We start from the raw sequence: 12,153 nt of genomic DNA, 5'->3' as shown, positions 1-12,153 counted from the left end.
ATAATGCTAAATATTTTAAAAATCAATTTAAAAATCTCACGCCATTTTTGTTCAAAATTTACTAAAATAAACCTAAAGTTCCTTTCATAGTGGATTAATTATTGTTTGGGTGTATGATTCCCCTTGATTTTCAAAATCTTCGCTGATTAATACACACAAAGATTTCAATAGAACTTTTCGACAAAAAACGCATGTAGGAAATATGCCTCAATTTTTCTCTATTAATTGAAATTTCATTTCAAAATAGAAATAAAAAAGAGAGTTTGTAAAAACACAATTAATTATTTTAGTATACTATGGAAGTACTTAAGCCGCCTGAAGAATATTTTGAAACATAATCGATTTTATTTAAATAAAGTGAATGGAGTTTGTGAATGAAGAAACTAGTCAGACATAAAGCAACAATAGTAACTACGAGAGTAACATTGAAATGTCAGTTTCTTTAGGAGGAAGAATCGCGGAAATTAATTATCTACTGTTTTTTTGGCTTATTTTCATGATGACTTTTTTTAGTTTTCAGAAAATTTGAAATATAAATACCCCTACGATTATTACGAAATATTATCATACATTGTTTAGTTGTTCTGAAATAAACAGCAAAAAAGAAACTAACCACTAAAATGGTAAATTAAAAAAAAAAACAAATGATATAACTTATAGAATAATATAAATAATTGCCTGATAATTTTTAATATTTAATATTTTCTAGAAATTCATTATTTTGTCTTTGGCTTTGATTGGTGCCGTTATGGCTGATGTCTCTGAGTTGAGCGGTTATGACTATCATGCTCCAGCTGCCTCCCACGATCATGGTGACTACAGCAGTGCCAATGGCTATAGTAGCTCAGTTCCAGCAGCATCTGCCCCAGCAAATACCTATATCCCTCCAGCAGCTTCTGCTCCAGCTCAAACCTATGCCCCAGTTCCAGCTCCATCAAACAATTACATTGCCCCAGCTGAATCTGCTCCAGCTCCCGTCAATACCTATATTCCACCTGCTGCCTCTGCTCCAGCCAGTACCTACATTGCCCCAGAAGCTACTGCCCCAGTTAATACATATATTCCTCCAGCTGCTTCTTCCCCTGTTGGATCTGTTGAATACGGTGATGATGGTTATCGTTATAAAACTCAACGTCATCGTGTCTTCCGTCAACGTTTCTAAGCATTATCTCTTGTTATTTCAGTTATTTGTTAAATGATTAAAATCGATTTTTAAACCAACAAATCATCTTTTTATATATTCCTCTATATGATGGGAAAACGGAAGCGGATATTACGTTTGTTGTTCTGTTTGTAATACATAGAAACCATCAAATCTATAACTAAGCGAGTCAAACCGTCTTGTGAGTAGTTATCAAGCATTAGCTATCTATACAGTCAAAAAATTAATTGGATCCAAAGATTTTGACTTTCCCTTGAGTATTTTGGTATTCATTCCGAGCCAAAGACATATCTTCTATAAAACAGTGTTTACGGAGTTATCTAGCTTTCCGAGCCACCGTGGTGCAATGGTTAGCATGCCTGCCTTGCATACACAAGGTCATGGGTTAGAATCCGGCTTCGACCGAACACCAAACAGTTTTTCAGCGGTGGATTATCCCACCTCAGTAATACTGGTGACATTTCTGAGGGTTTCAAAAGCTTCACTGCAATGTGGAACGCCGTTCGGACTTGGCTATAAAATGGAGGTCCCTTGTCATTGAGCTTAACATGGAATCGGGCAGCACTCAGTGATAAGAGAGAAGTTCAACAATGTGGTATCACAATGGACTGAATAGTCTAAGCGAGCCTGATATATCGGGCTGCCACCTAACCTAAGTTAGCTTTCCGATACAGATCTCATTAATTAAAATTTCATTTTTTTTTTTGATAAATGCTAAAAAATTACGCCAAAAGTCGCAAAATACTAGGCTATATTTGAAGCTTCTTTATCTATAATCCAACTATTCCATAAATCATTTAATTTAAAGATTATATCTTAAAAAAAAAAATTTCTTTACTTTAAGAAAAATTTGAATTACTTCGGAGACATAAGTTTTAAACCCAGAGAAACAAATTTCGAAAATTCGTATCCAAAATTTAAAAAAAAAAATCGTAAAGAAAAGATAATAAATTTTCTTTTAATGAAATTTTTTATTTTATTTCATTAATGTGTAACTTGCGTGTTCTTAAATTTAAATGCATAATCCACTTTTCTTTTCACTTTTTTTGAGTGTTTACAATTTTTAAGATAATAATGACATTTTTTTAAATTGTGTCACTTACCCTTCTAACCCAATATAATTTCACAAACTGTTCAAAATCCAACACTCACCTAAAATAAAAATGAAGATATTTCCATTACTAATAATAAAGCTTGTTTCAGTTAAGTAACACATTTCAATGATAACATAATTTTGTTGTTAATTTTGGTGTTAATTAAAACCACATTGATTTATGTATAAAAAAGAGAATGAAGCATTAATTTGACAGCATTGGTTTCAAGAATTCGTTAAGATCTGCATATATATTTTTATAATGGTAAGTTTTATAACAATATTCATATACATTTAATTTACAATGGGAACAGTCTATTTTTTAATTTTTTTTAGAAAACTTTCATTTTATCCTTGACTTTCATAGTCAGTGTTGTGGCAGACGTTTCGGAGTTGGGTTATAATTATAATGGACCAAGTACATATTATTCTCAAAGTTTCGGTGATGCTTCGTCTTTGAATAGTGTTTTGAGTGTTGTAAATACCTAAGGATCTGGTGTTTCAAGTCTGGGCTATGGAAATATCAACGGTGTAAATTCATACAATCAACAAGAATATCAACCAATTTACGATATAGCATCAGCTCATGCGACTCAACCTAACACAGTATACCAATCAAGATCTCCCGTATATCAAACAGAATCTGTTTCTTATCCAACATCATCCATTTATCACGGTTCTGCTTATGAAACAAATTACCCCAATCAACCTTCTCCAGGGTATCAGTTGGAAAGTTCTGGTTACCAAACACATCCTGATTTCCAGCAAACTTATACATACCAACCATCTTCTAGAAATCAACAAATTTCAAAGTATCACCCATCTTCTTCTTACCAAGAAGGAACTATCTTCCAACCACATCCTATCTACCAACAACCAGGAACTGTATCATCTGTTGAAACCTCTGGAATCTCGAATTATTTTAGCGGATCATTGGAAAAAGGTTTTCTTCACACGGATATCAGCAATGCTATCGATAGCGGAGCAAATACTAATGGTTATCATTATAGAACTGTACGCCGTCGTGTCTGAGATCAAGATATTGGTCTAATGTTTAATTGATACTTAAAAACAAACCCAACTTTAGGGTTCAAAATATTTAACACGCGTATTCTTTTTATCTCAATTTAAATGGGTTTTTGGCAATATTAGACCACCTGAACAACTGGATTTGCACCAATCCGTTGAGTCGATATTTAAAATAAATTCTTTCGTTGCTAATTTATTACTAATATATTTTTTTATCATATTAGTGGCATTAGACTTGTTGCTACACTACCAACCAGATCTTGAAGAACATGTTAGGTTTATTTAATTGAATTTTGATCATTAATTGATGATAATTGTATTTCATTGAACAACTCTACTATTTCAAATACAAATTTGGGTTTTTATAACGTATAAAGGTAAGTACTATGTTCGCTTTTCGCATTGAAATTTTCGCGGTTACTTTATTAGAACATAAATTAAATATAGAGGATCACTAAACTGTGCATCAATTAGCACAGTTTCGTGATCCTCTATATTTTGACAAGATTTTATAGGAATATGTTTGTTATCGTTCATAATTTTGATTATTTAAGAAAAAGTAATCGGGAAAATAATGTGGTTTTCAACTCGAAAGCCGAACATAACATAGTACCCACCCTAACACAGCAATGTGGCCAAAATATAATTATTAAAATCTGCATCACAACGCAGTCATGGTTGTTTGCTTGTCTGCTATTAAACTCAGATATTGCCATATTATCTTCAAATATTAACTCGATTTATTGACATATGACTCACCCAACTCATCAAAAGATACAAGAATTGCTAATTAAAATTACCATATTTATACCCTTCACCTTTGTGTGCAAAGTACAGCTCACAACTTATGTCCGATCGTCCTAAAATTTGGCACACTGGCTTACTTCGGCTGAGAGACGATCTCTATTGATTTTTGGAAAAAATCGGTACAGATTAAGATATAGCTGGCATAAGTATTTTTCTCCGATTTGGTCATAATTGGCGTGTATATGAAATTAACTTCTTCACATTTCGTACATCCAAATTTTTTGTGAGTCCCGTAAAACTTGCAAACTATAATCCAAATCATTTCAGATTTAGATTAGAAGTATAGTATAAAAAATAAATATTTTTATTATTTTAATTTAAATTTAAATTGACTGATGGTAAATTGGTACTGGATGGCGTTCGCGTACATTTCTGCTAATTGTAGCAAAGAGAAAAATCAATTTTTAAAAATACCTCACAAATGTAAGCGACTTTTTTATTACTATACAATTTTTTGTGCGACCTTTGTTTGAATATGCGACTTTTTGCGACCTTTTCAAAATTGTCAACGCTAACATCGGGCGAAGCATATATAAAAAATAAATATTTTTATTATTTTAATTGATTTAAAAGCTTTAAATTGGCTGATGGTAAATTGGTACTGGATGGCCTTCGCGTACATTTCTGATAATTGTAGCAAAGAGAAAAAAATCCATTTTTAAAAAGACCTTACAAATGTAAGCGACTTTTTTATTATTATGCGACTTTTTTGTGTGACATTTTTGGAATATGCGACTTTTTTACGACCTTTTCAAAATTTTCAACGCTAACATCGGGCGAAGCATAGATATAAATGCTTCGCCCAATAGCATGGCCAAGTATGCAAAATTTGGTTGAAATCGGTTCAGATTTATATCTTTCGCCCGATTTATTGTCTTATGACTACAGAGACCAAAGTTTTGCTATGCATGCCAAATTTGGTCAAAATCGGTTCAGAATTAAATATAGCTCTCATATATATGTACGTCATATTTCGGGAAATATGGTAGAAAATTTCTTATTTTGCACCCATTTTCGACGGGAATTCACTCCAATTGACTTGGTGTTTTACACAGAGAATCGATACAAGTCGGTTCAAATTTACATAAAACCTCTATATACCCATAATTTTACTTAATTCTGTGATATTCTAGTCATGTCCAGAGATGGTCTGCCGTAAACTGTAAAAATGACATAAATTTACGACGTATTTTACCACACGTCAAAAACGTCGTAAACCTCCATAAAAAATATAGTTTTTGACACTTGGACTAACATTGTGGCAAATTTCTGCGAGTTTGATTTCTCATAACCATATGAAACTCGGAGTTATAAATTATAAATAAAATGTATACATATAAATTTAAATGGGAGTGGTTAGAATTTAGTATGCTCATACATTGGAGCTAAACCCGACTTTTGCCATGGCAATTTTCTCAGTTTAACAATTTGAAAACGCTTTGTATTCAGGTGTTTTTCAAATACCCGTTTTTCAAATACCTTTTGAATAAAAATTTCAAATTATTATTATCAAACGTTTTTCATAATTGCATTTTCATGCCTTAGGATATAAAAAAATAGTTTTGACAGTAGAAAACCAAAAAAAAATTGCGACTCGGACCATCGCTGGTCATGTCCTACACACTGTAATTACAGAATTTGCACAGAACGGTTTCGAAGGCTTCGACTTGTGTAAATGTCGCCCGATTTACCCAACTAATGTCTCAAATCCATATTTCCAAATATTACTTCTAACATTTTACTTCGTCCCAGGACGTTAACCAAATTTGAATTTTATGCCTAGAGTTTTTTTTTTTTTTTGGAAGTATAAACAATTTTGTCCAAATCGGTTCAGATTTAAATATATGTATATCGGAATATAAACATTTATATAAACCTTTTTATAGCTCCCAACGAATTTGAAGAATTTGAAATAATTTCGTTCTATAAAGTGGTGAAGGGTATAATAAAGTCGGCCCTGCCCGATTTTAGACTTTCCTTACTTGTTAGTTCATATCATTGAAATAAGCAAAAACTAATTATATTGATGAAAATTTTCCCATATTTGGCTAAATTACACAAAAATCAATTAATTTTCATAAACTGAAATACTCTTAAATCGGCTATAGAAATTTTCTTTGCTTTTCTCTGAGCGTAGTGAATAATTGGATATCAAATAAAAAAATTTTAAACTATGCAATATCCAGCACAAAGTCCTAATCGAAATCGGTGGTGGGGGCGAAAGGATTTTGATTGAAATTAAAAAAAAATCATAAATGTGCAAAAGAGGATTCTTCGGTTTTTATCATAATTTTTAATTTATCTTAAATATCTCTGAACTTCTTTTTATTTTCATAAAACGTGCTGAACAAAAACAAAAACCTGTAGTTTTATTTTATACCTTTAAATACATGAAGTTTTGTTTTATGCCTTTAAATGCCGTTTTAAACTGAAGATTGTTAGTATGTATCCACAAGTGCTCGCCTCTGCTGCACGCTAAATGTCCTTAAAAATTTTGCACAGGGTTTAAAGTACTTTAGCTTATTCACCCTTTGTTTATAAAAGTCGAAATTCCTTATATATTATTAATTCGTTCACATGCCATATATTCTCTAACAGCGAGAAGTTGATAACGAAAATAAACAAAAGACTTAAGCAACAAACATACTCCAGATGTTGATCACATCTAAAGTAGTAGCAAAACATTAACATTTATGAATTTTATGTGAAAAAATTAAAACTATTGTACTAATTATCGAAAACAGAATATCATATAAAAAACTGGAATGCTAAGGGGAAGTTTTTCAATATTTTAAAGATTCACAATAAACAAATCGATTAGTTTCTTTGATATTTGCATTTGCTTGGTTACTCATAAATTAAATATTATACAAACATCTACGTTATTATTTTCATATCGTATTGTACGACGATTTACGGTATTGTATTATTATTGTCATATCTCGCTTTATATGCAAACTAAGAAATAAAATTATGAATGATTGAAAAGTAATTTGACCAATATATAAATAAATCTATAAATCCTTAAGATTTGACGATTTTAATATTGGTGTTTTTGAATTAATACGAGGAATACACCATGATCACAGAATCAGTCACTTTCGATGTGAACTCAGTAGCATGAAGTACTGCGTTGACATTTTCACACATACACTCAAAAAAGTGAACCCTCCATTTCACTAAATTTTACTTTAGTTCATGGAATTATTATATTTGGAGAAAGTTTCCTTTACTATAATATTTTTATAATATTTATACCCTAAACCACATAGTGGTCAGGGTACACAGAAAAAAAATTCCGTAGTTAAACTAACGCTAAATTAAACTTATTTTTATTGCAAACATATTATTTGTTTGTAGTTAAATTTTATTATTTTTTTGCGAAATTTTCCACAGCCCAATGAAAATTTCAGTTTTTTTAAGTATGTCTCAAACATTTTAAGAACTAAACGTGAGTATAAAGTTCAATGACCGTACACATAAGTTCAATATGAACTAAAGTAAATGAAAATTTTCGTACGATTCCCAAAAATAGTAAGAATGAACTACTGTACGATTAAAATGGTCATGGTTTGGCGCCAATGATTTTCTTCTTTAATTTTAGTTAATTTCTTCTTCTATGAAAGGGTGTAATTTCGAGAACTGCAGTTAAAAAGTCCAACGGGGCATTAAATTTTCCTGGTTTTAACAACGCTTTGTGGAAATCTCAAAATGTGGAGTAAAATTTAGTTCAATTTTCGTACGAGTTAGTTTATTCTTCCTATAAAACAGTTTACTTTTTTTCGGTATATAATAAGTTTGATCTGCCAAAAAATGTGCCTACCAGAAATATTAATTTTAGTCCCCATAAAATATATACCGATCGACTCAGAATCACCTCCTGAGTCGATCTAGCGCTTGGTGTCCGTCTGTCCATGTATTTGTTGTTCACAGGATTCCGGTCGCATTTATTAACCGATTTTGATGAAATTTGGTACAATTTGGTTCTGTGCACAAGGACGAATTGAATTGGAATTTGGAAGAAATCGGATCAAATTTAGATATAGCTCCCATATATATGTATCGCCCGATTTCGACAAATGGGGTCACGTTGCGCTTTTTTTCAAACGGATCGTCACCAAATTTGGCACAAAGTAATCTTTTTCATCGCCCTTCATGTGTGCAAAATTTCATCCAAATCGGTTCAGATTTAGCTATAGCTCCCAAATATATATGTATCGCCCGATTTTCCCAAATTTGGCCACAAAACTCTTATTTTTCAACCGATCTTACTCAAAGTTGGCCAAATGTAATCCTCTACAGCACTAAATATATGTGCAAAAAATCATCGAGATCGGTTCAGATTTAGCTATAGCTCCCATATATATGTACCGCCCGATTTTTCTAAATTTGGCCATAAAACCCTTATTTATCAACCGATCTTACTCAAAGTTGACTAAATGTAATCTTCTGTAGCACTAACTATATGTGCAAAAAATCATCGAAATCGGTTCAGATTTAGATATAGCTCCCACATATATGTATAGCCCGATTTTCCAAAATTTGGCCATAGAACCCTTATTTATTAACCGATCTTACTCAAAGTTGGCTAGATCCAGTCCTCTTTGCAACATTTCATCGAAATTGGTTCAAATGTAGATATAGCTCCCATATATGTATCGCCCGATTTTGAAAAATTCGCCCCTAATAACTATATGTTTGACCATACAGGCCTCATTTCTTAGCTGATTTTACTCAAATTTTGCACAAGGTAAACTTTTGTGGAATTAATCAAACCCGCAAAATATTATGCAAATTGGATTAGATATAGCTTCCATATATATGCATCGCTCGATTTTCCCAAATTTGGCCATAATACTTTTATTTATTAACCAATGTTACTCAAATTTCAAATTTTGATGTACTAGCTGATAGTATTTATACGTACTTGTAGCTCTTACATAAGAATATTGCTCGATTTTTACAAATTTGGATTTATTACATTTTGGTGGCTCTAGAGGAGGAAATTAGAAGCCAACAGTTACCACTCGTGTCAAAAAAAATCCAATAAAATTGGAAGCTTACCACAAATTTACCAAACAAATATTTCGATAGAAATTTTTGTCAAGACTTTATTACTGTAGAAAATTTTGTCAACATTTTATTTCTATAGAAAACTTTGTCAAAATTGTATTTCTATAGAAATTTTTTTCAAAATATTATTTCTATAAAAAATTTCCTCAAAATTTTATTTCTATGGAATTTTTTCTCAAAAAGGTATTTCTATAGAATTTATTGTCAAAATTTTATTTCTATAGAAAAATTTCTCACAAAAATTTGTTTATAGAAACTTTTTCCAAAATTTTATTTTTATAGAGATTTAACAAAAAAAAATAATACTATTTTGGGTAGAATTCTACCAACTGTGGCACCCGTGATGGTAATACAAATTAATATACTAAGTTATACACGTTGCATATTCATGTTTTAAGATAATAAAGTACTTAGAACCATTTTTGCTTTGTAAAATTTGTTTAAATTTAACGAAAAATATTGTAGGGAAAATTGTTTGGGAATGTATGGGAAAGTAGGGAATTTTTTTGTCCTTGTAGGGTAAACCGAACATTTTCCCTGGCAACACTGACTACACGGATGAAAAATGCTGTTTTTCATATGTTTGGCTATAAACATTATATGTTTGGAACACAAATTTTTAAACACAATATTTTTGAGTGCAAGCATATAATGTTCATAAACTAGCATAACATGTTTGGGACATATATGTTAATATGTTAGAACATATTATGTTTGGGACATAAAATGTTTGTAAATATAATATGCTTGGATGCAAACAAGCATATTATATTTACAAATACAATTGAATAATTTCTTCTACAATGTTTGTATTACAGAAAAAGGTGCTAAGAACTAAAAAATCTCGTGGAAGTGAGAAAGATGTGGGGGAATATACAATTGGGCAGAAACAAAATTTTGAGCATTCAGGTCGAAAACCTATGTTGTTAGCACCTATATTACCTGTTTATTTTCATAATTCGTTATGATTGTAAATATATAAATAAATAAATAAAATTTTGAGCACAATATTGTTTGGGAGAATTTTTTTAAGCATATAATATTTTTGGGTGCAAAATGCTTCCAAACATATTATATGTTCACATAATAACATATTGTTTTTTGGAAGACAACATTATTGAATTTGGATGCAAAAATACAAAATGTTTGAAACTTAGACTACCCAAACATATATTGTTTAGACTAATATGCTTTCAAACATATTATATATTGGAAGAGATCAAACATATAAATGTTTGGGCAATACCCAAAAATGTATATGCTTGAAGCAAAATATGTTTGGGAGTATATGTTACAGAAGCGATTTTTTGTGAGCGTGTATGAGCTATAGTCAGATTGATACAAAGCACCCATAAACATCTACCCCTTAATTTTCTTAAATATGCAACTGCGGTTTATCTCCCATACCTATATCAATGATACCCCACAAATGCTTATGTTTACTAATTCAGAAAGGGTGGTTTAGGGTATGATATAGTCGGCCCCGCCCGACTTTCTACTTTACTTACTTGTTTTGTAATATGCTCAATATAGAGAGCTAATGATTTTTATATATGGATTTATATATGATATTTTAATGGAAATGTAAATAGGATTTGAGTTTGGGTAGAGAAGAGTGAAGATAGAATAAATCGTTTCGCTCTATATAAATAAATTAATTTTAAGAATGATATACACTTTTCACTTTAATATTTTTGGAAAATATAAACTTAACTAAATTCTAATTTAAGATACCTCCTATTAATTATTATACATAATTAAAAAATTTAAGTCAGCTAACTAGATAAACCACATTTAGTATTGATTGTCCTATCTGCATTTAAATGCTTGCCCGAAGACCCGTTTATTATTAAAATTATGATTTTGATTATGTAAAGAAGACGCAAAAAAAACAAACATAGCTGAGTAATATATTGCTTCTCGATTGTCATGCGTACAGCATATTTCGTTAATTTTTGTTTCATTTGTTTTAATAGCATCTCTTGGGGGTTTATATGGCAGAACAAGAAAACACATATACATATTTAGTTAAGAGTAGACATTTTATGCAACATTAATTGGAAATAATAGTAGAATCAACTAAAATTTTAATATCTCAAAAGATAATATATCTGGAATTGTTTTTTATACACTTTCATATAAATACGCAAAACAGCATAATGGGAAGATCAGAACTGGTCTAGAGTTTATTGTGTTCGCATAAGCGCACGGTCCAAATTGCATTCATAGAAAAAATGGTAAGTGGGGCAAAGAAAGTGATTTATCAATTCTCAATAGGAAGAGAGTTAAAAAAAATATTTTTTATATTTTTTTATTTCTTCCAGAAATTTCTAATTTTGAGTTTGTCACTTTTGGTAGCTTTCGCTGGAGCCGCCGAAGATGGCTACGATTATTCACCACCTCATAACCAATTGCATATAACACATGAACATCCAACTAATACATATATCCCTCCCTCACCACCAAAGAAACCCGAGAATTCTTATATTCCTCCAGCTCCAGTGCATCATCCAGCTCCTATACATCATTCAAATCATGGAGCTGTCCATCATGCTGCCCCTGCCGCTGTACATCATCCTGCCCCAGCTCCAGTCCATCATCCAGCCCCAGCTCCAGTCCATCATCCAGCCCCAGCTCCAGTTCACCATCCTGCCCCAGCTCCTGTCCACCATCCTGCCCCAGCCCCTGTCCATCATCCTGCCCCAGCTCCTGTCCATCATCCTGCCCCAGCTCCAGTTCACCATCCAGTTTCAGTTCCAGCTTATCATCCTCAACCTGCTCCTGTCTATCATCCTGCACCAGCTCCCAAAAAACCCGAAAACACTTATATCCCACCAGCTCCCGTCCACCATCATGTCCCAGCTCCTGTCCATCATCCCGCACCAGCTCCCGTTCATCATGCCCCAGCTCCTGTCCACCATAACTTCCCATCTGCTGTACATCATGAAGCTCCAGCTGTTGTACACCATCATGCCCCAGCACCCAAGCC

The 12,153-nt window shown here is 32.0% G+C and overlaps 1 protein-coding gene across 1 annotated transcript in view; it reads right to left on the bottom strand.

Moving 5' to 3' along the window:
• Positions 1–12,153, bottom strand: part of Cpr73D (Cuticular protein 73D) — a 185,350-nt gene that overhangs the window by 136,813 nt on the left and 36,384 nt on the right. The window lies entirely within an intron of this gene.

This window comes from Haematobia irritans, chromosome 4 (genome assembly GCF_050003625.1).
Source record: "Haematobia irritans isolate KBUSLIRL chromosome 4, ASM5000362v1, whole genome shotgun sequence".
Taxonomy (NCBI): Eukaryota; Metazoa; Arthropoda; class Insecta; order Diptera; family Muscidae; genus Haematobia; species Haematobia irritans.
Note: the sequence above shows the minus strand (reverse complement) of the source record. Positions and strands in the feature narration are given on the sequence as shown.